This window comes from Drosophila innubila, chromosome 4 (genome assembly GCF_004354385.1).
Source record: "Drosophila innubila isolate TH190305 chromosome 4, UK_Dinn_1.0, whole genome shotgun sequence".
Lineage (NCBI taxonomy): Eukaryota > Metazoa > Arthropoda > Insecta > Diptera > Drosophilidae > Drosophila > Drosophila innubila.
Window position 1 is genome coordinate 1,950,591 of NC_047625.1, and position 11,661 is coordinate 1,962,251.

Consider the following 11,661-nt stretch of genomic DNA (forward strand, 5'->3'; position numbering starts at 1 on the left):
TACGAAGGTCATTATTTACAAGCAGTTAATTGCACCGATTTGGCAGTACACAATGGCAGTCTGGGGTCCTCTCGTAAGCCTAACTAAGTTCAATAAAATCCGCACAATGCAGAATAAAGCGCTCGAGTTATTGCTGGTGCCCCTGGTATGTCAGTAACCACACTTTGCACACGGACCTACGAATTAAAGATGTTGATGAAATCTATAATACTATTTGTACTAACTACGCTCAGAGACTGATAACCACTGCAACCCTGAAGCCAGGAAAATTGCCCAGGATCCGTACGTGCCTCAAAGACTTAGATACTTACAAAGATATGCACGAATGGTTGACTTATGCCTGCCGCTGCAAATTCGTCTTCCTCCATCAAACCCGATACCAGAACATATTCCAAGGCCGATTCAACTCGAGCGCCCATACACGTTTAGAACCCACATTTTTCAGGAGCAACTAAACAGATTTTTTATGAGCGACCAGCAGCGTGCAGAAATACGTAGGCAACAGGAGCGACAGCAGCAAGAAAGACGCAACATTGAGGGCAACACATCTATGCAATGATTAACCAAAGGCTCATGGCATTTCGACAATGGCAGCAGGAGGCCGCACGGCGTAAATTCGAACAAGATCAAATATATTTAATGAGAGCGCGAATATGTTGCAGGCCTCACTATCGAGGAACTAGCGCAAACAAGTGTCGGGCGTGAGTTTTGGCAGAGCAGCAGCAATGTAATGACCAGCAACGTTCATGCAGCCCAATGATCCAGGCCTCTTGGCAGCAATTAACTCAATAAACGCAACGCATCCGGCAGTTGTAGAGGCAAGAAACGTAATTACAAATCAAACAGAAGGCGGCAACGAACTAGTTTCGGCTATTTTAGCGATAATTAGAAATCAACCAGGCGGCCAGCCTGCTGAAATTCGTGCCATTCCAAATGATTCCAATACAAGTCATGCAGCTCATTCCAATAACAGTCAATTTAATTCACGTTCTAATAATGCATTACATCAAACTGACATATTTACTACACTGCGTAATGAACACAGATCCGATGTCTGTGACGTGATTGCTTCTGCGTACCAAAACGGGTCGACGGTGCCTCTTTGTCTCCTCATACCTGCGTTAGAAAATGAACCAATTATAAGTGACGTTGTACAAGCTAATTTAAATACCAACGTACCAACTGACACATCAGCTGATTTGACTGAATATGTTGACTTAACGGACACGAAGTACAGAGAAATGTTAGTAATTTGCAGGGTTTGCCTTCACTGCCGTTAATAAATCCGGACTCCCGAATGTTCCTGTTCACGAGATTGAAAACACCAGCCAAACGTCTCAAGCCTGGGGCATACTAATGACATTACAGAACCTGCAAATTGACGACTTCTCCTCATGGACCTGCAGTAAATAATGAAGTTATTTAACATTATACTTGAATAATTTCACAAACTCGCCTGAGCTTTATTCTCCTACTGTTCGGGCGCCTGATGCGTCTGCCAGTGTCATTGCCTGCGTTCAGCTTGTCTTCAACCTCTTCTGCCAGTCCTGGATTGCTGACCCAACTTTATTCTGGCCTGTGGTACCTGTTCAACGTTTTGCCGTGACTTCCCAGCATCTTCCTGTAACGTAAATACGTATTTAATACATGCTATTGTATATAAGTATAGTTCACTGTGCCTGCCCCGCCCGCCGCGGGGCCGGGCGTACTCCTTGCGCAACCAATACACTCTGTCTGCAACAACTGAAATGCTAATATATTGTTTATACAAATATTAACTGTTCGGCAGTTGAACATAGAAAGTACGAGAACCAGGGGTGCGTGCGGGCTCCGTGGCGGGGGGGGCGGGGGGACACAGAATCACGAGGTGCGGCACCAGCTGTAGTGGCTAGTAAATATAAGTTCTAAAATTAACTTTACTTCTCGATTTTTGATTCTTCCGATTTCTTCGATCCTTTCATTTCTTGCACCTGTATGAACTCAATAATATTTTATTAATATTTTATTAATACTTTATTAATATTCTGTTAACATATTATTCTGTCACTGACCGCGTTAATTTGTCTGTCTGAAACTTTTGCTGACAGACGCATTTGCTTTTTACTTCCACTGTTGCTGGCCGTCAACAAATATAATTTTAAATCACTTAACTTAAGCTATATTTTCACTGCACTTAAACGATATTTAATAATTTTAAATTAAGTTCACTTTAAATATGCTCCAGGCTACGCAGTCGGCAAAGCAGGTGAACAATTTGTTAATAAACAATTGTTCGCCTGCTTTGCCTACCGTCAGAAACATTAGCAATTCTGTGAAGTTTGCTTATTTTTAATTCACATTACGTTTTGGCTATCCCATGTATAGAGAAATTCAGTTTTGCGACATACATGTAACACAAAACACGCCAAATTTACAGTCACTAAAAAATTATTTTCACACACGCGCTTGGTTAATATATGAAACTTAAGTAAAACAATTTAAATTTAAATATATATTTAAAATTAACACTGTCCGCAGTAATCCGCTGTATTGCATCTATATAAATTACTTTCACTAAAAATTTAAAGTACATAATAATTCTTAAAAAACATTTAAAGATTTCATTCACTCACTGTACTGGGCTATGCAGGTGCCAGTCCAAGCGGGCAATTTGTAAATAAACAATTGTTCGCTTGGACTGGCACCTGCACTTGCCAGGCCTAAAAAGAAGTTTTGTCACTCTAATTCAGCTGCTTTGTTTCTAATACTTCTATTATCAATCGCTGGTATTTTTCACTTCACTGAATTTAATAACACTAAATTCATTTACTTTTCGTTTTGTCGCTGTGCTCGTCTCTTGCTTTCCGCTGTGTGACGGGCCGCATCGTTTTGCTCCTCACACTTCGTTTCGCTACTGCTGAGCTGCTGGCTCGTGGCAGGCCGACGGCTACTCGCCGGTTGCTGAGCTGTGGTGTGAGAGACGGGGCGGAGCGACTGTGGCCTGATCTGCGGCGGTGAGAGGGAGACGGGCATAGTGCGGCAAACTCACCACATGTGTGATGTATAGTGCACTCGCTCTGTACTCACAGTTCTCTCCTCTACACTCGCGGCAAGCAGTTTTCGGCCACGCGCCGACTGTTTCGCTTGTGCTGAAATATACGTTACATTTGAAAACAAATTTGTTAAATGATTTCGTCTCATTGAATTTAGGTAAATTAATTAGTTTGGTCAACGTTAATAAGATTAATTGAATTAATTAAATTAAGTAATTAAATAAATATTTTTAGATTAAGATTAACAAATATTGTTATATTGTACTGAGTCACTTTGAAATTATTGATTGTTAATTGATTAATTAATTAAGCTAATTAATTAATTAATCAATTAAATTTGTAATAGCGATTATTTTGAAAAATCTGAGCATAATAAATATTAAATAATTAAACTATGAATTCACAAATGTTTCACCCAATAATAGGCCCTTGCGGCATGTACAATTAACTTCTGATTGCATAAACTTTCTATGTATTTGCCATTAATGTACACCTAATTTTAATACAACTTAACTAGAATTAGTTTTACCCATTAAGAAACTATGTTGCCATTTAATTCCTTAAAAAATTATTGTATTGTGGGAATAATAGTACGCTTGCACAAACTCCCTCGCCTGCCAAAGCAGTGTGAGCTGGATATGTTGTGGTGAGGTAGCAAATTCATTACATGCGTCAACCTTGGCCACACAAAAAAAAAAAAAACTTACTCTAGGTAATTGGCTTTTTGGTTATTAGGGCTTGTCTCGTTAGCATGTGCAGCCTAAGCGAATAGGTCCATCATCATAGAGTCTATTGACTTTTCATCCAGGACTGTCTTATCAACATCTGCAGCAAGGCAATTGTGATCAAAGTCTACCGACTTATCGTCCAAGCTTACTTTAGGTAATTGGCTTGTTTGGTTTTTAAACTCTGTCTTGTTAGCATGTGCAGCCTAAGCAAATAGGTCTATCATCATAGAGTTTATAGATTTATAAACTAACTGAAGTACAATAACTAATTTTATTACTGGGAGCCCTGTCTTATTCTCATGTGCAGTCTAGGTAAATTAGTTTATCGCCAGGTCTTTTGACTTACCGTCAAACCTACGCTAGGTAACTGATACGATTGAAAAAGTAATGGCACTACCTAAGATACCATGCAATAATGCTACTTACAAAGCCTGGGCAACATGGCCTTCACCAATGAGTTAACTGACTTACTGCCACCTACGATGAACAAATAAATTTATTTGAACTGATCAAATGGAAGGCAATGCCTTACATATCCTAAGACAATGTAATCCTCGACGCCTTAAGCATTGCGTGGACCCCACCGTGGGCGCAAGCGATGATTCTGATTCAAAACATACCGCTCTTATGGTACGCCATTTGGTATGTTATTGTTTCACTCGATATATGTGATATTGCAACAGGCTATCACATATTGTTAAAAAAAAAAATCGTTAATATTAAGTGGCGAAAAGGTCTTATTGTTGGCCTGGCAGTGGCACTTCCAAGCTTCTTGATTTTGACAGACCTTCAATGGCTGGAATTGTTTTGTGCTGGGGCTTGGGCTGGAGCTGAGCTGAGACTTCTGTTGACATTGCATTTCATTTTACTTGATCGCTTTTAAATTGTACTTCTTTCTGCTTGAGCTTAAATACTATTTAATGATTTGATGCTTTGGTTTGATCGGCCTGTTGTGGTTACACTATTGCTGTATCCTGTTAATGCAGTCTATTCAATACTTTGTAGCAATGCGTGCCTGTAGATTACTAACACCTGCTTTCTTTATCTAGGACAGCGCAATGCCTAATTACATTGGTAGTCATTAGTGATTTCTGACTTCTTCTTCGTTAAGTATGATTAGTAGTACGTATTAAGTACCCTTATCTTGCAACAGGTCCATCTTCAAAGTCTTTTGACTTTCTGTTCTAACTAACATTAGGTAACTGGCTTCTGGGGCTCTGCCTTGTTAGCCTTGGCAAATGGGCCCATCATCAGTGTGTCTATTGACTTTCTGTCTGCCTACTTTAGGTAATTGGCTTAATTGGTTTTCTGGGAGCTCTGTCTTGTTAGCATGCGCAGCATAGGCAAATAGGTCCATCATCAGAGAAACTATTGATCTTTCACCCAGGAGCTCTGTCTTAAAACATACTTTGCAAGGCTAATATGCCCATCATCAAAGAGTCTACTGACTTATCGTTCAAGCTTACTTTAGGTAATTGGCTTGTTTGGCTACTAGGAGCTCTGTCTTGTTAGCATGTGCAGCCTAGGCAAATAGGTCTATCTTCAGAGAGTCTATTGACTTTTCATCCAGGAGCACTGTCTTATCAACATATGCAGCAAAGGCGAATAGGCCCGTTATCAAAGAGTCTACTGACTTACCGTCCAAGCTTACTTTAGGTAATTGGCTTGTTTGGTTACTAGGAGCTCTGTCTCGTTAGCATGTGCTGCCTAGGCAAATAGGTCCATCATCAGAGAGTCTATTGACTTTTCATCCTGGAGCACTGTCTTATCAACATCTGCAGCAAACGAATAGGCGTGATCAAAGAGTCTACCGACTTATCGTCCAAGCTTACTTTAGGTAATTGGCTTGTTTGGTTACTAGGAGCTCTGTCTCGTTAGCATGTGCTGCCTAGGCAAATAGGTCCATCATCAGAGAGTCTATTGACTTTTCATCCAGGAGCACTGTCTTATCAACATATGCAACAAATTCTAATAGGCGTCATCAAAGAGTCTACTGACTTACCGTCCAAGCTTACTTTAGGTAATTGGCTTGTTTGGTTACTAGGAGCTCTGTCTCGTTAGCACGTGCTGCCTAGGCAAATAGGTCATCATCAGAGAGTCTATTGACTTTTCATCCAGGAGCACTGTCTTATCAACATCTGCAGCAAAGGCGAATAGGCCGTGATCAAAGAGTCTACCGACTTATCGTCCAAACTTACTCTAGGTAATTGGCTTGTTTGGTTATTAGCTCTGTCTCGTTAGCATGTGCAGCCTAAGCGAATAGGTCCATCATCATAGAGTCTATTGACTTTTCATCCAGGAGCACTGTCTTATCAACATCTGCAGCAAAGGCAATTAAGCCCGTGATCAAAGAGTCTACCGACTTATCGTCCAAACTTACTTTAGTAATTGGCTTGTCTGGTTATTAGAGCTCTGTCTTGTTAGCATGTGCAGCCTAAGCAAATAGGTCCATCATCATAGAGTTTATAGATTTATAAATAACCGAAGTACAAGAACTAATTTTATTACTGGGGCCCTGTCTTATTCTCATGTGCAGTCTAGGTAAATTAGTTTATCGCCAAGGGTCTTTTGACTTACCGTCCAAACCTACGCTAGGTAACTGATACGAACTGAAAAGTAATGGCACGCATACCTAAGATACCATGCAATAATGCTACTTACAAAGCCTGGGCAACATGGCCCTTCACCAATGAGTTAACTGACTTACTGCCACCTACGATAGACAAATAAATTTATTTGAACTGATCAAATGGAAGGCAATGCCTTACATATCCTAAGACAATGTAATCTCCTCGACGCCTTAAGCATTGCGTGGACCCCACCGTGGGCGCAAGCGATGATTCTGATTCAAAACATACCGCTCTTATGGTACGCCATTTGGTATGTTATTGTTTCGCCTCGATTATATGTGATATTGCAACAGGCTATCACATATTGTTAAAAAAAAAAAAAAAAAAAAAACACTTCTATTAGTATAGTCTGCTCTGCATTTCCAATATTAGAATATTTTTAAACTCTAATAGACCTTTCTTTTAGTGTCTTCTGCATCTTTTGGTTAGTCTGATTAGCTAATATTAATATTTTTAGTTCAGCTTTTCTCTAAGTTATAGTTTGTCTTCAATTACTGCTATTAATCACAATACTTATCATTTATATGCGAATGAATGATTTTTAGCTAGCTTACAACTAAATTTCTAGCCACTATTAACACATTTCTACCTGTATAGTCTGCTCTTTCTGCATTTTTTAGAATACTCTAACACTAATAGATACTACTTTAGGTTTTCTGCGCTTTCTGGTTAGTCTTGATTCCTAATATTATTATTTTTTTTGTAGTTCAGCTTTTCTGTATGTTATAGTTTGATATTAATTCGTAAGTGATTGATCTTTAATTGGTTTGCAGCTAGTAATCTTGCCAATACATCTATTAATTAAATAGTTTATTCTCTGCTGACCTCATGCACATATACTAGTCAAGGTTGTTTATGATGTATTCCATTTTGCTAGTGTACCACAGGCATTCCTTAGGCTGATCAACCAATCCTTAGCGTTGACCAACTATGAGTTGGCTGCAATTGTTGGCTTAATTCGTACTTGCTCTTTCATTGATGGCTTGTTTCTTTTGAATGATTGTTTAAACTAAAGCAAGTGCTCGCCTTGGCAAAACAACCTAAGCAACGCGTGGTCCCATGTAGGGCGCAAGCGATGTATCTGATCAAAGCATACCTGACCTTTTCCTTGGTCCTCCTACTTGTAGGCTGGTGCATATTGAGAACCCTTGTGGGTCCATATATGCATATTTATAAGAAATTTTATATCGTTCTATGACTTTTCTGTCACTTTAATAATTTCTGCTCTGCTCTTTGACTTTGTTCTAATCAAGCATGCCTTGATTTCCTGCTGTCAAATTCTCACTCAATAATTTGACTTTGTTCTAACCAAGTATGCCTTGATTTCCTGCTGTCAAATTCTCACTTCAGTAATTTCTCTGAAAATTTTCTCACTTTGGATTTAACATTCATAGAGGCAACAACATTAAAGTAAGTTTCTCTTCTCTTTTAATTCTTTTGGTTAAACATAATGATTTTATGATTAACCTGATCATAGGGCGTCATATTTCAGCATTAAAAAAGGAAACTATCCAGCATTTTTCTGAAGGCATTCAATCAGCTATCTAAAAGCAGCATTCTTTCTTGGAGGACTTTAATCCAAAGACGAACATAACCTTATTCGTGGAGAACTAACGTTGGGCATTTTTCTGGAAAGCGTCCATTCAGCAATTTACAACATCTATCATCAATCTATCTTCTAAAAGCATCACTGGTATGTGCGTTTTATGATATTTTTCTCTCGAGATGGGGTGGGTGAACTGCGGATGCAGCAGTCCCCCTGAGGTTTCGTTTTCTTCAGGACGTGTTTTTTGTTCATCTGCCATGTGCTGAGGCATAGTTCACTTCTCTCTAATATGATACTCAACTGCAGCTGATTTTCTAGCCTCTTTCAACACATTTTCTGTTAGTGTGGTCTGCTTTTTCTACATTTTCAATGTTTTAATATTCTCTAAAATTTAATGAGCATTTCTTTCAAAGTCTCCTGCACTCTTTTGATTAATTTGGACACTAAATATGATTACTGTTAGCCTATCTTCTCTCTAAACAATAATTTGTCTATATTTATTGCTACTTTTCTCTGAGTTATAGTTTGTCTACAATTTTGCTATTAATCACAATACTTATCATTTATTTGCGAATGAATGATTTTTAGCTAGTTACAACTAAATTTCCAGCCACTCTTAACACACTTCTATTAGTATAGTCTGCTCTTTCCAATATTAGAATATTTTTAAACTCTAATAGACGTTTCTTTTAGTGTTTTCTGCGCTCTTTTGGTTAGTCTTGATACTTAATATTATTAGTTTTAGTTCAGCTTTTCTCTGAGCTATAGTCTGTCTACAATTTTTGCTATTAATCACAATACTTATCTTTTATTTGCGAATGAATGATTTTTAACTAGTTTACAACTAAATTTCTAGCCACTTTTAACACTTTACTATTAGTATAGTCTGCTCTTTCTGCATTTCCAATATTATAATATTTTTAAAACTCTAATAGACGTTTCTTTTAGTGTTTTCTGCGCTCTTTTGGTTAGTCTTGATTACTAATATTATTATTTTCTTTGTAGCTCAGCTTTTCTGTAAATTATAGTTTGATATTAATTCGTAAGTGATTGATCTTTAATTAGTTTGCAACTAGTTATCTTGCCACTACATCTATTATTTATATAGCTTATTCTCTGCTGTCCACATGCACATACTAGTCAAGGTTGTTTATGATGTATTCCATATTGCTAGTGTTTCACAGGCATTCCTTAGGCTGATCAACCAATCCTTAGCGTTGACCAACTATGAGTTGGCTGCAATTGTTGGCTTAATTCGTACTTGCTCTTTCATTGATGGCTTGTTTCTTTTGAATGATTGTTTAAACTAAAGCAAGTGCTCGCCTTGGCAAAACAACCTAAGCAACGCGTGGTCCCATGTAGGGCGCAAGCGATGTATCTGATCCAAAGCATACCCGACCTTTTCCTTGGTCCTCCTACTTGTATGCTTTGTTTCACAATGTTTATATGTATCAATGCAATAGGCTGGTGCATATTGAGAACCCTATCCTCATGTATCTTAAGTTAATATTTGCTTTGGTTACGTCTGGGTTATCAGTCATACACAGTCTTGCTATCCTTATTCTCTTTCAGCTTCTAATCATCTAAATCTTCATTTCTTGATCTGATTGGGTTTTCTGGGTTTTCCCGATCCTTGCAATAAATGTTGGATCAATCAATCATCCCACATTAGTTACTTTTCAATGTTCACAACATTCTAAAATTATACTACTAACTATTCTTTAATTGAATAAATTTGGCTCTAAGTTAATAAATTAACATACAAAATACTGTGTTTATTTTAATCGTTAATATTAAGTGGCGAAAAAGGTCTTATTGTACCGGGCCTGGCAGTGGCACTTCCAAGCTTCTTGATTTTGACAGACCTTCAATGGCTGGAATTGTTTTGTGCTGGGGCTTGGGCTGGAGCTGAGCTGAGACTTCTGTTGACATTGCATTTCATTTTACTTGGTTGTTTCTAAATTGTACTCCTTTCTGCTTGAGCTTAAATGCTATTATGTTTTTATTTAATGGTTTGATGCTTTGGTTTGATCGGCGGCTTGTGGTTACACTATTTCTGTATCCTGTTAATGCTGTCTATTCAATACAATGCGTGCCTGTAGACAACTAACACTCTGCTTTCTATATCTAGGACAGCGCAATGCCTAATTACATTGGTAGTCATTAGTGATTTCTGACTTCTTCTTCGTTAAGTATGATTTGTAGGTAGTACATGTGTAAGTACCCTTATCTTGCAACAGGTCCATCTTCAAAGAGTCTTTTTATCTAGGACAGCGCAATGCCTAATTACATTGGTAGTCATTAGTTATTTCTGACTTCTTCTTCGTTAAGTATGATTTGTAGGGTAGTACATGTGTAAGTACCCTTATCTTGCAACAGGTCCATCTTCAAAGAGTCTTTTGACTTTCTGTTCTAACTTACATTAGGTAACTGGCTTCTGGGAGCTCTGCCTTGTTAGCCTTGGCAAATGGGCCCATCATCAGTGTGTCTATTGACTTTCTGTCTAAGCCTACTTTAGGTAATTGGCTTGATTGGTTTTCTGGGAGCTCTGTCTTGTTAGCATGCGCAGCATAGGCAAATAGGTTTATCATCAGAGAGTCTATTGACCTTTCACCCAGGAGGTCTGTCTTAAAACATACTTTGCAAAGGCTAATAGGCCCATCATCAAAGAGTCTACTGACTTATCGTTCAAGCTTACTTTAGGTAATTGGCTTGTTTGGCTACTAGGAGCTCTGTCTTGTTAGCATGTGCAGCCTAGGCAAATAGGTCCATCTTCAGAGAGTCTATTGACTTTTCATCCAGGAGCACTGTCTTATCAACATATGCAGCAAAGGCGAATAGGCCCGTCATCAAAGAGTCTACTGACTTACCGTCCAAGCTTACTTTAGGTAATTGGCTTGTTTGGTTACTAGGAGCTCTGTCTCGTTAGCATGTGCTGCCTAGGCAAATAGGTCCATCATCAGAGGAGCACTGTCTTATCAACATCTGCAGCAAAGGCGAATAGGCCCGTGATCAAAGAGTCTACCGACTTATCGTCCAAACTTACTCTAGGTAATTGGCTTGTTTGGTTACTAGAGCTCTGTCTCGTTAGCATGTGCTGCCTAGGCAAATAGGTCCATCATCAGAGAGTCTATTGACTTTTCATCCAGGAGCACTGTCTTATCAACATATGCAACAAAGGCGAATAGGCCCGTCATCAAAGAGTCTACTGACTTACCGTCCAAGCTTACTTTAGGTAATTGGCTTGTTTGGTTACTAGGAGCTCTGTCTCGTTAGCATGTGCTGCCTAGGCAAATAGGTCCATCATCAGAGAGTCTATTGACTTTTCATCCAGGAGCACTGTCTTATCAACATCTGCAGCAAAGGCGAATAGGCCCGTGATCAAAGAGTCTACCGACTTATCGTCCAAACTTACTCTAGGTAATTGGCTTGTTTGGTTATTAGGAGCTCTGTCTCGTTAGCATGTGCAGCCTAAGCGAATAGGTCCATCATCATAGAGTCTATTGACTTTTCATCCAGGAGCACTGTCTTATCAACATCTGCAGCAAAGGCAATTTAGCCCGTGATCAAAGAGTCTACCGACTTATCGTCCAAGCTTACTTTAGGTAATTGGCTTGTTTGGTTTTTAGGAGCTCTGTCTTGTTAGCATGTGCAGCCTAAGCAAATAGGTCTATCATCATAGAGTTTATAGATTTATAAACTAACCGAAGTACAATAACTAATTT

General features: G+C 38.7%; 1 long non-coding RNA gene across 1 annotated transcript; it reads right to left on the reverse strand.

Moving 5' to 3' along the window:
- Nucleotides 1-961: 961 nt before the first annotated feature.
- Nucleotides 962-1,225, reverse strand: LOC117789952. Its single transcript, XR_004617941.1, has 2 exons — nucleotides 1,180-1,225; nucleotides 962-1,116 (listed from the first exon to the last, which is right to left on the reverse strand). It is a non-coding gene; the product is annotated as an uncharacterized LOC117789952 (long non-coding RNA).
- Nucleotides 1,226-11,661: the final 10,436 nt, after the last annotated feature.